We start from the raw sequence: 16734 nt of genomic DNA on the forward strand, positions 1-16734 counted from the left end.
AAATAACAAACTCAAGCATTGGTTGAAAGCAAACCAGTTATGTACCCATTCATAATGTCTTATATCGTGTTTTTATCCTCCTTCTGTTTGATGATTAGCTATTTCTTGTGTCAATGTTTTATTTTCTTGATGTTATTTAATGTGTGTACTGTGTTCTGAACTGTGAATTGTATAGTGATGTTTTGTTTTGTCTGCTTACTTGTTTTAGGACAAAGTATGAAATTTAGCCATTGTGCTCATTTCTGCATAATTACACTGCTATGGATTGTGGTAGTGTTGAGTAATGTGCACTGTCTTAATCAAATAAATCAAATTAATTTAAATCAAAAGTTAGTTTTGTGTTATATGAACCTGCAAAATGTGTCCCAGTTTCCCAAAATACCTCAATACCGCACTGACAAATCACAGAAGAGGGATATTAACAAACCTACAGTTATTATTGTAATCAAATCCCCATTTCAGAACAACTGTAATGAAGCATAATTGAATTGAATTGCATTGAGACACGTGAACAATGTGAAACAGATTTTGTTTTTGCATGTCAAAGTAGAAGCTCACCCCAAAACGATGGCCTCTTTTTCAACAGAGGTCCTCTCTGCTGCTGTGTTTTTATTTATATCCTCAGAAAGGAGAGAAAGCTGAGACCATGAGGGAGAATGATACCTCTCACCCAACCACCCATCCAGCACATACCAGGACACTGCACACCAGAGATGTCTAGCACCTGCTGCAGGCCCTGGCACGCCAGGCTCATATCCACAAACACCTCATATATTCTAAACACACACACACATACAGCCGCACACAGCGGCTCCTTATGCCCTATCTAAATTAGCGTCTTGACTTAAGTTGACTCCGTCAGGGCTGGATTTTTTTTCCGTTTTCCTCTTTTAAGCCTGATGAAAATGTAGATATCTGGACGTTGCTTGCTCTTAAATTGGCGACTCTTATTGAAATACACTTTGTTTCAGATGGAAAAGAACATAATTTGTTGAGAAATACCATAAATGCAGAGACAACTATGCAATGGTGTCAAGTGAACAATATCGATGATTGTATTTGTCAGAGTAGCATAATAATTCAGACAGAAGGCAGTCCTTACATTGCATCAAGTTTCAACTCTTTCCACACCAAGACTGATTCATGCAAACAAAACAAAACAAAACATTTTAACATGAGACATTGCAGTCACATGCAAAAAGATGCATCTTAAAAACGGAGAAGGATCCAGTGTTTAATCTACGTACATTTACTGAGTTAATCAGCAAATCTCATCTTAAAAGTAATTGTTTTTGGCAAAATCACCAATGACAAAAAAAAAGGTAACTTTATTTAATGAAGGACAGCACATAAGACAATACATGATCAAACAATTCAGCTGTTGTTTTGTACAAATGTCGAGGCCTTTTGGCGTATTCACCTGTTTGAAATGTTAGTTTGTCTTTTCTGTTTGGAAGGCCTGGGAGGGAAGAGCTTTTGCGTCAACGCATGTTTGCTAAACTCTCCTCACTCTTAAACTAGAACAATATGTTCATGTCAGTCGGGTGTGATATTAATGAAAAGCTCTTGGGTATGTTGGAGGATCTGTGATCCTGTGAGCCAATTTCTCCCTCAAAGTCCGTGGGAACCTTGCTGCTGTCCAAGACATAACAAACAAACCCTTTGAATTACCATAACACTCTCAAGATTTAGTATGCATGAGAGCTAAAAGTATATCACTATTGGCCGTTGAGTGGCATAGAGATCCAGAACACTGAGTATGAATGCATTTGGCAGATAATTAATGTTGATGCTGTCGGCAGATGATGATTTGGTGCTGATTCCATGTTATGGTGGAGTTTTTGCGCTCTTATCTAAACTCTTCTAAATAAACGGAGTGAGAGAGGTACACCCTGTCCATGTCAAGAGTCCATCACAGCGAAGCACAAAAAAAAAAGAGGACAATCTACCATGGACGAACACCCTAAACCAGTCAGTCATGGAGGTCCGGCATTCTGCATGTTTTAGTTCTCTCCTTGGTGGTAGCATCAACCTCCTCAGCATGTCAATGTTCTTCTTAGACCTTCTAGTGAGCCATCATTTGATCCAGGTGTGTTAAACCGGGAAGAGAACTAAACCATGTAGGATGCCGGCCCTCCAGGACCCATTTTGGGCACCACTGATCTAAACCGAACATCATGTTACAGAGAGAATATGCAAATTTCACGCAACAAGACCCCAAGACTTAAGATTTGAACCCAGGACTTTCATGCTACAGTGCTAAAAAGTCCATGGTGCGTCAGGGTCATCAGTTAAAAAGAGCAGATTAATTAAGACCTGCATTTTATAATATAGTACAAACACAGGGTTGACATATTGGAACAAAATGTGACGACATCTTCATCATAAATCTCTGCTTGTAAGCATGGGAAATCATATTTTAGATACTTTTTTTTGTCCACTGCTTTATTAAAAATATATATATATATCCTAAAGAACTGATAAGAATCAACCATAATCAATCAGCCTTTTCTTAGAAAGGGTAAAACAATGCCAGTCCCCTTTTTTGCTCACTTCCTCTCTGTGTCGTCATCCAACTACTTTGCGGTACGTTGTAAAATTGGCTGTTTGGGCAGAAGTTAATTACCTGTCGGAAAACTTCCTGTGCTCCGCGGGACTGAGCCAGTTCGCTGAGATGGAGGATGAAGGCTGTTTATTTGCGAAGTGAGGTTATTAACTCTGTCAGGCTTCCTTTTGAGAAAGCCGTGCTCTTAAAACAAAGAGCGAGACATTTTAGCTCGGTTTCAGCCCCGCAAAACTCAAACAACAAACGGCCAGCTCTGTGAGAGCAAACGTTTTCTGACTCTGGGTATTTATTCAAAGGGCAGAGCCAGACATTTGTGCGATCAGACGGGGATTTTCGCAGTCCACTTTGCAAAACCTTTCAAGTCGGGCCACATTCAAATAAACACAGAAAGCAGCCTGAAGTATTAAAATTACACTCAGATGACGAGGACCGATGTGGGCAGTCGCTCTCTGTGGGAGCCCATGCGCTCTCTGCACAAGTATAAATGGAGTTTTTAATTGTTCCTGACTCAAGCCAGTGGGCTGGGTTTGGCTAAAGCCAGTTAACAGACTGGAGGAAACAGTGAAGGATTGTCTGTGGAAAAGGGCTACGACTTTTTTGGCAGGCTGTCAGACAGCAAATTTGGTTGTGTGTGTTACTGTACATACATGCAGCATGTCTGGATGCACACACACACACATGCAGTCACAAGCTGCATTCATGAGTCTCTGAGTGCTTTTCTGTCTGAGAAAGCACGAGCACTTTGAGTTTGGGAGAGCAAAATGTCATATTGCATATCAAATTACATCTTCCAGATTTTTATTTTTTGCATGCATGCATTGTATTTAGTCTTTCTCCCCTCCCCACTCCATCCCCACGACAATGAAAGCTCTGGCTGGTGCAAAAGTATCTGGAGATTGAAATCAGATCCACTTGCTCTGGTCGGACTTGGAACCAAAACAGAGGCAACAGCAACTCGTGGAAACCGGCTTTTTGGGTTTTATGACTTATGTGGTGCTTGAATTTCACTCATTGTTTTGCATAGTCAAAACAGTGCATGAGGATGAAAAGAAAAGCGGTCAATAAAATTTATGGAGCAGTTTACCAATGTGAAACTTCATACAGCGTGTGAGGTTTGGCTTTCCTCATACCATGTGTGTCGCAGAGCACCGAGGCGCTCTGACAGGTTCAGGAGGTTTTATTATATTTGGCATTTGAAGTAATTCTAAAGTTGATGTGCAACACAAAAGAGACAAACAAAAAGCAAGACCAGCAATTTTCCTATTTACTCCTGGGGAACGGTTTAGTGACTGTAAAGTTAGGATGAGCAATATTTGGAAAATGATGTAATTTTGGTTACAGTAAGACTTGTCAAATGTTCTAATCTGGTGACTAAAGCTTAAGTGGACATTAGATTAGACATGGGCTATTTCTTAGACGCGTAGCGATTAATCAAGTCCAGAGGACTCCAAAGCGATTTACACTACATTCAGGTAGCTTTAATGCCTCACCTTATTGAGTCAGATATGTTGCTCAAACCCACCTGAGTAGCTGTAAAGTTAACAAGGCAATTATTGTGCATAATCATGAAGGTTTCCACATACTTGGATGTACTTCACTGTGCGTCAGTCCATGAGTACTCAAGGTGGACGTCCACCAGACGCGTCCCTGTAAAGCTACATTTTTACCACTGCATAGATGCACTTGGTGTCACACAGTAAGCTGTTCAGTGAGTTCCCATCCAACTGTTTTGTACGCAACTCCGAGTTGATGTCGTTGAGTCAGTGCAACCAGTCCAAAGAGTTTGTAGAGTGACCGCTGCTCTCTTTGTGACACTGATAGGTGTGTGGTGACTGCCGTAGTGAAGAAGAAACTAGGCTAAGCGTCCAACTAGCACTCCATCCATTCAGATTGTGGAAAATGAAAGAATTTATCAAGAGAAGTTTAGGTGATCAATATGCTTGACTATGAAATCTGAATGGTCTGCGGTCGGCGTGCTTAGCTTGAATAATACGCACTGATTTTTTTTTTGTTGGATCCTACGGCAAGGAGCAGCAAAGCCTAAACCTCATGAGGAGTTTGATGGATAAATGTAACTGTGGTCTCAATACTTAGCCAGTACTCAAACCCAAGCAGCTGTAATGTTTAAACCTTAACTAAACTTCCCTAAACTTAGTGAGGAAGTTGTGTTGAATAAACCGAACCAGTTGGCTCCTAAAGCTAAAAACATCAAGATAACCAACTCTCGAAGCTGCGGTGCATAAATGTAAGCAAATAGCTGTGACTGTTCAGCCTGACCTAGTAGCTTCAATGTCTAATCTTTACCAGTTAATCTTAACTCTGTGGTAGTTTGTCAGAAAAAAATAAAAAGTACACAAACGTGAGAGGAATTTACTGAAGCCTATATAGAGACTCAGTTGTTCAGGGAGGCCTCAAACCTTTTAGCCTCGTTATCTTTACACGTGTCTTGTTACTTGTAAATTAATCAGCATTTTATAACAGCATTTGGTGTCTATTGGGGATACGTTTTGCGGCTATTAAACTAATGCTTTGATGTGATACGGGATCTTGCGCATATTTGAGAGAGCAGAGGGCTTTGGTGAAAGCCTTGTATATCATCCGAGGGGCTCGAGAATGGGATAAACAATTGAAGACAGCTGCATCAGAGACCTGGCAAAACATCAGAAAAAAGAAAGTCATTCTCTCTCTAGAATTAAAGAGTGCATTCTTCCCAATATTACTCGAACATCGTTTGTCATCTCAGACCTTCAACGGTTGCTAAGCAAAATTTCCAGGAACAGGAACAGAATTTAGTTTTTTGAACATAACCAGTTACAATGTGAGAATATTAGAAGGAATGGGTGCTTATGTTACCACATCCCTGCTTGAGTTTAGCTACATTCAGAGAAACAAGATGGACAGCACAATTCGTTCACCTCAACTCGAAACACGTCACACATCAAACCATGTGTGATGTGTGTGTGCTCGCTGTATGGTCATGTATTCACATGCCTCAGGGTGTGAACAGGTGTGTTTATCTGTCAACACTGTTGCATTGTGTGCAACAATTTCCCAGTTCAGGACAACTTAAAGCAACTCGCTACCACATTTAGGACAACACCTTGTAAAGAAGTGGTTAATGTTTGGGCAGCTGGTCAGATAAAGTCCATCGTCCAGCATCGTCTGCAGTTGAAAGAAACACGACTGTGTTTAGTGCGTGTGTTAAGGATGATGACCCGGCTGCTACTGCGGTACCAGCTGGCGGCGACTCGTGTTTCCTCTGGCACGAAAGGATTTCTGCTCAGGTCATCATGTGGTTTTGTGTGAAGGGTAATTTCTCCAGTTTCTGTTTTATGAATCTTGCTGACACCTTTACTCAAAGTAGGAACGAGCTGAGTTTTATTTCCAGGATCAACTTCAATTAATGCGCCATCAATACATTTCTTTTTTTTTTTGACATGTAGACAACTGTGTCCAGCAAACACAGTCACACTAGCTGCAAGCTGAATAAATTACATGTTTTGGTGTCTTGGTTCTGTCACTTTTTTGAGTGATTTGATCTTTGCGTGAAGAAAAAAATTAACAAGGAATTTTAAATAAGAGACAAGAAACATTGGGTTTGGAAAGAGGAAGAAGCACTATGATTTTGTAATTTAAGGCCTTAAAATTGGGCCTCTGTCTCTTTAAAAAACTTCTGCTACTTCTCTTAGCCCTTTAGCAACATTTTTACCAGCGTTGCACTGAGAAGCAGCTCGCATAATGAACTCAGCAGATGCACAGTTCCACCAGGTGTGTTGCTAATTGCTCTTTGCTAGTCTGAAGGAGCCGAGGGGTGTCGTGGGGGAGGGCTGCTCTGTGAGGTGGAAGCTTGCAAAGTGCAGCTACGAGGAAGAGGCGCTCAGTCCACCCTGGCGTTTTGCACAGTTCAACTGTTGCCATGGAGACTAAATGATTTCTCAAACATGCATGAAAGAATCAAAACGACACTCCAAGCATGTTTATGATGAGGGGATAACATAGCATGATGTAAAGCTCAGAAATGTTGATTTCACATAGTACTGTCCCTTTAAGAGTTTTGCTCGGTGGGCAGAAACAAACCAGTACAACGTACCATCATGGACTGGTTTGGACAGCTGTGTGCATAAATAAATATGGAGCATAAATATATTTGTTACGAAGTCACTTCCATGAACTGTTTGCATTTCATATAAATATATACATTTTGATTACTGTAACACAGCAGGTTGATGTTGTTTTTGTCAACAAATATTTCTGACTCGGAAAGAAACACCAGGTTCATCATGCCTGTTAAAAGACGTCAGGAAATAAAACAAAAACAAGAAATCAAGAACAGTGGGGACGTCGAGAAGGGAAAATAAACAGTGGTTAGATTACAGTGGAACGAAACAGACGACAGAAAAAGAGTGAAGCACAGTAAAAAGGATGAAGCACCAGCCTTCACCCTTAGACCACAATGCTGTTGACTTTTACGGCAAAACATAAAGGCCACTTTTGCTGTGATTTATCGTCTGGACTGCTTCCTTCTCTCTCTCTTTTCTGCCCTCTTTCCCAGTTTTAATCTAATTTGTAGTGGTCAAGTTGCCGCCCATAAACAAAAGCGTGCACGCAAGATTGATGACGCGACGACTAACCCGTTCCGTTCTGTGTGTATATTTTTGGAAAACCCATTGTCACTCGGTCGCATGCGTTGCGGGGCACGTCTTTTTCCAAGCAGAGAGAAAGCTGGAAAAGTTTCTTCACACTGGCGTTTTTATTTAGGAACTGATGGGAAGGCTTCGGGACACTCCGGTGAAGGTCAATCCGTTCGCAGGACTCTCACTGAAACACGTAAAGAGACACACAGCACTGGAATGTGAAATTTGGCACTTATATAGAGCAAAATGAGAAGCAAACTATCCATCCATCCATTTTCTTTACACCCTTGTCCCTCAGTGGGGTCGGAAGGGTTGCTGGTGCCCATCTCCAGCTAACGGTCCGGGCGAGAGGCAGGGTACACTCTGGACAGGTCACCAGTCTGTCGCAGGGCAACACTAGAAGCAAACAAATTATCCAAAAAACTGGCAGAACCACCTGAATATGCATTTCTCATTAAAATATGCAAAAATGTAATGTCTAGATATGCATATAAAAAATATCAAAATATTTTTAATAATCGCATAATGTAAATGTGCAAATTAAAGCAGCTTTTTGTCTCCTTTAAAAGCTACATTTTATATTACTGATGAATTAGTATACATTCATGTATGTAACATATATTTGCTGTATTTTCAACATAAATCAGTCATTTCATCTTTCATGCACACAGTGTGACATCACCTCTGCTGCAAATATGAATAGCCACCGCAGAAAGACCTCATAGAATTCCTCAGGTAAAATCAGGTAAAATTTAGACTTTAAGAAAATTAGAAATCAGACACAAAACTCTAATGTCCAGCTAAGCAGAATATTAAAGTGAAGTTACTCTTCACAATAGATTTCTGACAACAAATTTACAATGCCCTTATTATGTATTTAAAAAAATAAAATACACTGCTCAAAAAAATAAAGGGAACACTTAAACAACACAGTATAACTCCAAGTAAATCAAACTTCTGTGAAATCAAACTGTCCACTTAGGAAGCAACACTGATTGACAACGGGGACCCTCGTCGGGTCAATCAGTGTTGCTTCCTAAGTGGACAGTTTGATTTCACAGAAGTTTGATTTACTTGGAGTTATATTGTGTTGTTTAAGTGTTCCCTTTATTTTTTTTTAGCAGTATATATAACTCTATATTTGTTATTACCAATAGATTATTTCTCCATATTTTCCTAATCTGGATATAATCCCTGTAAAACAAACCTAAATGCTACCTTTTTATTATAATGTCGCCATATGTTTTTATAGATCTGATTTATATTTTTCTTCTTGGGGAAGTCAGGTGGTAAAAAAAAACACAAAAGCATTACCTGACCTTTCAAGCAACTCAGTTGTGTACATGCACACACATGAGCACGCACACACATGCACACACACACACTCAGTCACTGGTGGCTGTGGATGGATTCTTCCTCCCCAAGGTGCCGTTTGGATGGTCATGCCTCTCTCTCTGTGCCACTGCGGCATCGCCAGTGTCTGTTTCACATTTAACATGGACTCCGCCGCCCCCTCTGCTCCCCCCGTCCTCCCCGCCTAACAAACACACACACACAGCACGACACACACGTACACATGTAAACGTTTCCTCCGACATTGCCTGTTTCACATTACAAACACACACATGTGCGCACATACAACATGTACATTTGTCTGACGCTAACTGACAAGCGTGCAGAAAGACATGCAGACACAATGGCCCTGTCTGTTTGACATTAAAGCCGAGTCCCTGGGCTCCGGGATGCAGTTGTTTGTGTGGACATAAACTATTGCTCTAATTACCCCATATGTAGCCCTCCAAAAACAATGACGCTCTATGATGAATATTTAACGACTGAACTCATAGACACACATATGCATGATAATGATATGTGCGCACAACATCAAACACTGGCTGATTAGAGTTTATCTCATGTAAACAGCAGGGCTCTGCCTCCTTTATCCGTCCCCCCCTCCACCCTAGATAATAAAATCAGAAATCCTCCCATTACTCATATTTTAAATGGAGGTTTATATATACAAATGATAAAATTCCAAAATGGAGATGTGTGATTACCTAAGAATGACAGATGATTACATGAGCATGCCAAACGTCAATATTCTTTTAGGACAACAGCGTGCATTGGGAATTATTGTCTTATTGTTTGCTTGAATCTGACGGCTCCATGTCTGCGTCTGAGTCGTCTTATAAGTAATTGCGGCAACATTTAATTTTTCTCCTCTGGAACAATTGTAATGAAACCTGCTGAAGTCCAAAATAACAAAGTCCTGCTTACATAAAAATAAAAAAAATATTGTTCTAATAATCTATGATGCAAAGAAAACATATGTATATCTATATAAATCTATCCAGCATGGAGTTAACTTTTGGCTTTAGCAGTGCCACCCCCAAGGGGGGCAAAAGGGGGACATAGAAACTGGGGTGATTTGTTCAACTTTCTCCAGGTCTTGTGGTTACCCAGAAATCAGCTGACATCCGGTGGCATACGACAATTCACCTAACATGCTAAAGTGTGAACAGTTAATTTCTGTTCATTTGGAGGCATAAATATAAAAATGATCACTTCTAGTTGTTTTAAATTGACAAATCAGCGAAAATCCAGGCAAGTGTCTTACTACTTTATAGCCTTTCTTTGCATTTTTTACAAACGCATTGTGTGTGGCATCTTTTTGTTGCAGGTGATTAAGCTATAATACTGATAATAACTTTACAGAGAATCATTACAAAGATTTTTAAGTTATGATTTTAACAATTTGCTGGTAATGCCACAGGTCTTCACAACACATTTTGTTATTTCTTTTACTGCACAATAATCAGTCATAGTTGCAGTTTTTAAGTTCGATTCAAATAAATAAGTAGATCTTTTTAATTGTCACTATATCTCTGAGGAACGGTTCTGTCCGAGCGTCCAAATGTCTCTCAAACAGAGGCAGAAAGCGTGAGTAAGTCGTGTGCTTACCCAGCAGAGACAAGTGCAGCGCGGTGAATGAGAGCAACTTAACAAGGGTGAAACCCAAGTCACCTGGAGTGACACTGAGTAGGGCTCCTGGGAGCAGCTCCCTCCATCATCAGTCAGCATCAAAGAAGTGGATGACAGCATCCCGTGAAGAAGCAGCAGAGATAGATTTCACTCAGACATGCTGCGCGTAACGACTCCCAACATTTACATCTGTGCATGCTCACATAGTCAGGTGCATTCTTACATATAAGTGCCACATATATCGTTACGCTATTTATGCACAGAACAAGTTTTCTATAACTGTTAATTCAGGGTTGACACTTGCTGCTTTTTTTTCACAATTTTGGTTAGTAGATTTTAAAAAAATGTTTTGGGACTAAAGAAACTTTATGTGACTGTCAAATAACTTCTTGTTGATATAAAAATAAGTTTAATTCAGCTGATATGTTGCATTTTTGTCCAAACAGACAAACAGTGACGAAATTTTAAGAGAACATATTTTATTTTTCTTAATCAATAGTGATAATCCTCAAGTTTATTGTATTACTGATGTTCAAAATAAGAAAAATAATAAACTTTAAAATGTAATAATCATAATATGCCATCCAATAAAAGTCGCGGTTCAAAGCACATCTGTGATTCCACTGTTATAAGCATTTTGCAGCATCACCATTTTTCTGTTTTGATTCTAGGAGACACGGTGCAGCTACTCCTCTGGTTGTGGTTAAAGTTTCATAATTAATGTGCTCACAACAAAACGGGAGTCTCTTGTTAACACAGTGTGTAGCAGTAATCGGAGCACAGAGAAGAGAAAATAAACTCGCTTTATTACGCGCATGAGTGAGACGTAGAAGACGAGATGAGTGATGGTTTAAACCTCCCAACAGCATTTCGATGGATCTTTTGTAGTACCTGGGAACATATTCTCATCACTAAGACACAAATGAGTAAATTTACAGGCCGGGTTAATCTCAAATGAGACACAAATACAATGAAACCTATGAAGCTAAATGCTAAATGCTAACTGCTAGCCAGTCGCAAAGTTCTAAGTTTTTACAAACTCTTAACAACTCCTTTCACCGGTCATTAGTGGCTGGTTTGGTAGCATCCAACCTGCCCTCATCTGCATGCATATAAAATCAGAGCACAATTGAGAAATAAAAATAAATCAATAAATAAAAATAATAATGAAAGTTTGGTATGTAAATTTTGTCTTTTTCTTTTTTTTTTAAACTTTGCTCAAATTTGCTGACTCTAAAGTTGTGAATAATAACTTGTGCAGGTTAGTCCTAAACAAAGTAAACAGCTATATGCTCACTGCGACATGTTTACTAAATTAACTTATTTTGCCTTCGGTGACAAAAACAAATTCCTGCCTTGTTTTGATTTTTTTTAAAAAGCCAACAAATGGCTGAGAACTAAAATAGTATATGACATGAAAATTAACATCACAAACAATGAGATTTAACAGTGAACCCCAAAGAAATACCAAACTGGCTTTGAGATCCTGCTTCACTTTTAAAGAGATAAATAGACACCCAGAAATATCCAGAAGTTCTTTAACAATTATTTTGTTCAGAAGAAAAAAAATGACAATGTCTTTAAAGGCGATTCGTATCACTTTAACTTATTTACATTTTATTAATGAATTAAATGACGTCTGAAGGCATGGATTTCATTTGGGAATGTCAAAGAACATGGAGGCATAAAATACTTCAAACAAATGCCAAACTTTGAGTTACTCATTTATAAAAATGACGACAGTTCGCATAATTTTGCTTCAGTTTCACAATTGCACACACTGCTTTGTGTTGGCCTGTCTCACAAAAAAACATCGAGGTCCGTGTGAAAATGTAGGCAGTTGAAATGGTCTGAATATTTCTGCAAGACTCTGTAAATGTAAAAGCAGGTACAATAAAAAAAAAACAACTTTACTACAAATACATATTATGGAGGTAGAGACGTCCACACTCACCACACCAAACATGTATCCCTCTCACGCACACACACACACACACACACACACACACACACACACACACACACACACACACACACACACACACACACACACACACACACACACCTGCACAGGCAAAGAAAAGCACTCAAATTACTGGTGTTTTCTTAACTACTTTTCTTCGGTGTGGCCCAGAAGATGTCAGGGGGGATAAGAGGACGAGACGGGAGCCTGGAGCTAATATGAGTTGGTTTCAAAAAAAAAAAAAGAGAGCCATCTAAGCCGGCCGTCCCTGTCTTTTCTTTTCTGGAAAAGTTAATCCCCGTCCCACTCCCAGCAGATATGATCCCTCGTCTGCAGGAAACCACCGGCATGAAAAGAAGCAGGTGTACTGTCTGGGGATTGTATCACTGCAGGAGCGATTGGATTCCACGATGCAGAGATGAGCTGCCTTTTTTTTTTTTCATGCTCCCGCTGAGCTATCTTATCCAAAAGGCAGGTCCGGCGATCAGAAACCCTCCTCTTGTTGTACCTCTCTAATGTGCATGCCAGGGTGAAATGTGAGCGCATGCATATCTGTTGCTTATGCTCCCTTGTTAGAGGGTTTTTTTTTTTTTTTAGATTACAATCCCGTTCAGTCATGCTTTTCCAATCTGTGCAAATCCAGTCAGGCTATAATGGTAAGCTTTTCACTTCATAATGAATAAAATTATTCAGTCAGCTTTTCTGATTATTACAAGTTGTGCCTGAAAAAAACATTTGACTTGCAGCAAAATCGCCTCTGAAGACTAAAATGTCCTCAAAAGCCGACCCAGAAGTCTGTTCTCTATTAATAGAGATCGTCTCTGCTGTAAATTGTAGCATGTTTATAGCAGGCTGTCTATTCTGGATTTTCTATTGTTGAAGACAATGTTTGGCAGATTTGTTGTCTCCTTGTAGGTTTATCTTTCTTAAAGTCCAAATCTTTTCGCTTCAGACCCACAAAATATCAGTAGCCGGAATTATCAGGAGTAATGAGAAGAGCATCGTTCCTTTAAAAACTTAAGGAAAACACTAAACATTCTCACATCTGGGTTCTGATGTGGCATTTCAGATCGGTCGCTGCGTTTCCATTGACCGTAGATTGCACAAACTGGAATTACAAAAATAAAATGAAAACGTCGATTTTTTAAAAAACATGTTTTTCCATAACTTTTTTTTTGGTTGTATCGAAATTAATGTATTCCACAAAAATATTTTGACTTTTTTCACGTCACACGAGTCATGTGATCAACAGCCGGATGTTACCACTGTCAGAAAAGACGAAGAAGTCGACAGGAAGTGGCAGAAAGAAGACGGCTCGGCATGTTTTTTTTAAAATTACAGACAAGTTGTAATTGTCCGACAGAAACACATTCCTGAAAACCTTTTTCTATTTTCCTGAGATGGGTGGTCCATGATAGTTTTCAACCTTCTGCTTTCTGTTTATTACAGCCATGCTTAACGCTGACATCGGACGAAATTACACTTTGCGTAGCCCAAGTGATTCACTCCAAGCCAGTGGAAGGAAAAACTCTTATTTCGCATTTTTTCCTTTCTTTCTGACATAATTTCCAAACTTCACTCAAAATTAGCAGAGACAATCAGATGGAAGCTGCAGAGGCAGAAGTTTGACCGTCTGACTCTGCTTTGCTTCTTTGCTACCAGGACCACCTTTCATAGTTGTAGGACAATGAATTTGGGCTAGTCAAAGTCTGATTTACCTACAAACATGACCTGAAAATTTCTCCAGAGTGACGTAAAAGATCGATTAGTAGATTACAAACACTTCCAGGAAGTTAAAGTCAGACGTAGAGGCAGGTCCCTGTTTCACATCGGGTCAGCTTGGTTTAGAAATATTTTCATCGGCTTTAATAAATCTGCCTTTCATGTTTTCTTATGTAATCTTTGTCACATTAAAGTATGACAATCTGGTTGATTGACATACTTTTCCCACAGCATTGCATAGTTTTATGAAGCTGCTTCACTTTGCTGCTGCTAGAACTGAATCCATCCAAAAGTGCTTGTCCACGATTAGTAGGCTTGCTTTAAAGTACACATTTTTATCTGTGCAGGTGTGTGTGCGTGTTTGTGCGTGTGTGGGGGTGTGTGTGCGTGTGTGTGTGCTTGAGTGTATTCTCCCAAACGATCGTGTTAAGCAGCTGTGAGAGGCCCCCAGTCGCTGGGTGGTCCCACACCCTCATCCATAAATTATTAACCCACTCGGCTGGCCTTGAAGTGTGTTGGGGTTTTTGCTTGTCACACTTTGCTGAAGCCAGTAAGTGTCGTGTCAAACCTCAACACAGCGGACATAAAAATATGCACTGACTGATGGATCCAAATCAGATGTTGTCTTAATATTTGTTTCTTTGTGACAAGCTTATTTCTATCCTTCGTGGCCGTCATTGAATGTTGCATTTGTCCGTCTTTGAAATGAGAATGGTCTTTCGCAAACGTGCAACTTCAGGAAAGTCAGTGATCCTTTCCGTAAGGAAATTGCTCGTATGTCCAGTCCAGTCAGCCGAGACTGATGGACACCATAAAGTAAAAAGCTGCAGATGAAAGCAAACAAACATAACGATACATTAAAAAAGACGAGATCGGTTCTCCATCTGATTCCAGTTTTTAATGTCAAATTTGTAATTCAGTGCTGTGAAAGTGTAAAACCCCCCCCCAAAAAACACAATAACTAAACAACTTTGTATTTCTGATAAAAACTACCAATTGATGTGATTTTTTTTTTTTTTTCCTGGAGTACCTTGACACCATGATCGGTGATCCGGCACTTCTGGTTTTCCTGCCTTACATCCATCAGAGCCCGTCTGCGTATTTCTGAGAAAAGTAGCTAAAACAATGCTTATCTTTTACAAGATAAAGTCGTACGTTTACCGGCTATTTTAGGCTTACACACAGCCGGCTGTGATTGCGTTTTGGCTCACTTTATCAGCTTTTCCGTCCATTACATTCATCTGAAAATCTCTTCGCATAATCGGAGCTGCTTGGTTTAACTGAAATCAAGCTAAACGAGAAGCTGGTGTGTTGTTTTTTTTTAATCACTGCGTCTTTTTGCAACTTGATTTGCACACGATTCTCAGGAATTGGTCTATCTGTCTAAAAAGCTGGAAGCAGTCGCCAGGTTGGGTTTGTAACCGATACTAGAGATAAGAAAAAATAACCAAACACGCTGATTAAAACAGGATTCATTTTGTACGAGGGATCTCAGGTGTAGTATCAGGTTATTATTTCTAATCGTTGCCATGCATTTTCTTTCTACATCCCTAAACCAGTGTGTGCGCGCATGTGTGTGTGTGTGTGTCCATGGTGTGTCTGCATGTGACCTGAAGCAGCTGAGCATGCTCCAGAATGTTGCAGGTCTGGAGATTGCAGGGCTTTGACAGCACAAAGCAACCGTGTGCTCTTAACATAGCTGTTAATCAGCACAAGTGTGATTAGGAGGTCGCTTTACAATATGCACTCAGTACACACACAAAAGTTTTTTTACTTAAGAGGGTGTATTTATGTCAAACACACAGAAAGGAGAACGTTTGTACGCAAGAGGATTAGAGCCATTGAAAAAACAAGAATTCTGCCTTTTTTCTCAGAATTCGTGACTTTTGAGTTCGGAAGACTAAAGTCAGAATTTGAAGAGTCAAAATTAGAAGAATAAAATCGGAATTCTTCGACAAAAGTAAAAAATAAAAAATCGAGGCCCACATGCTCTTGCGTACATTTATACTAACTCCCCGAAACTCCAATATCTGATAAATTTCAAATCATCATCAATTACTGTCAAGTCATGTATTTTTTTTACATCCAATTATTACTTTAGCCAAAACTCTAATAAAAAAAAAAATTAAAAAAAGACAGTAGAAGCCAACCAGCAAACTTCACCAGAACTAATCCTGCCACCACCGGGCCCCGCCGCACATTAACTCAACTCATACTGGGGTCAAATAGCGAAAACAACGACTCTCTGACTCGCCCGTCAGCGCCGTTTCTCAGGAGCTGACATCAGTTGTTTTGACTCCGTCCGAAATCGAACGGAACCGCACCGTCCCGCTAAGGCTAAGGTTAAACGCTCCAGCTCCAGAACCAATTGAAAACATGGCTCTCCACCAAGGCGTCCGCGCCGGGGGCCGCCGGGTATCGTCCAAATCCCAGAGACCTTTTTTTTCCTCAGCGCTCCAAATGCAAAGCGAGATTGGAAGCAAAGCGCTCAGCTGTGTTGGACGGGGATCATTTTTTGATACTGTGTAGAGATTGGGAAAGCGCAGGGGACGCACAAAAAGCCTCTTGGATTGTATAACTTAATCATGTATGACAGAAGGCAATACAGAAACGTTCAGGGCCCATTCAGAACCGTGTTTCACCTCCTGCTCACCCCACCCAGCTCCTGAGCTCCACTGGCAGCACTAGTGCTGTTAACACAGCCAAGCCTTTATGAGCTTTAGTTGTTAATTTTGATGATAAAAAAGGGGAAAAAAAAAAACCAACTCTTACAAGTTACTTCTGCGTTAGCAAAACCTCAAAATAACAATCCCGAGGTGAAAATAGCATTTCGCTTTTTTTTAAATATTATTATTATTTGAAAGCAG

This window comes from Poecilia reticulata, chromosome 15 (genome assembly GCF_904066995.2).
Source record: "Poecilia reticulata chromosome 15, P_reticulata-male-v2, whole genome shotgun sequence".
Taxonomy (NCBI): domain Eukaryota; kingdom Metazoa; phylum Chordata; class Actinopteri; order Cyprinodontiformes; family Poeciliidae; genus Poecilia; species Poecilia reticulata.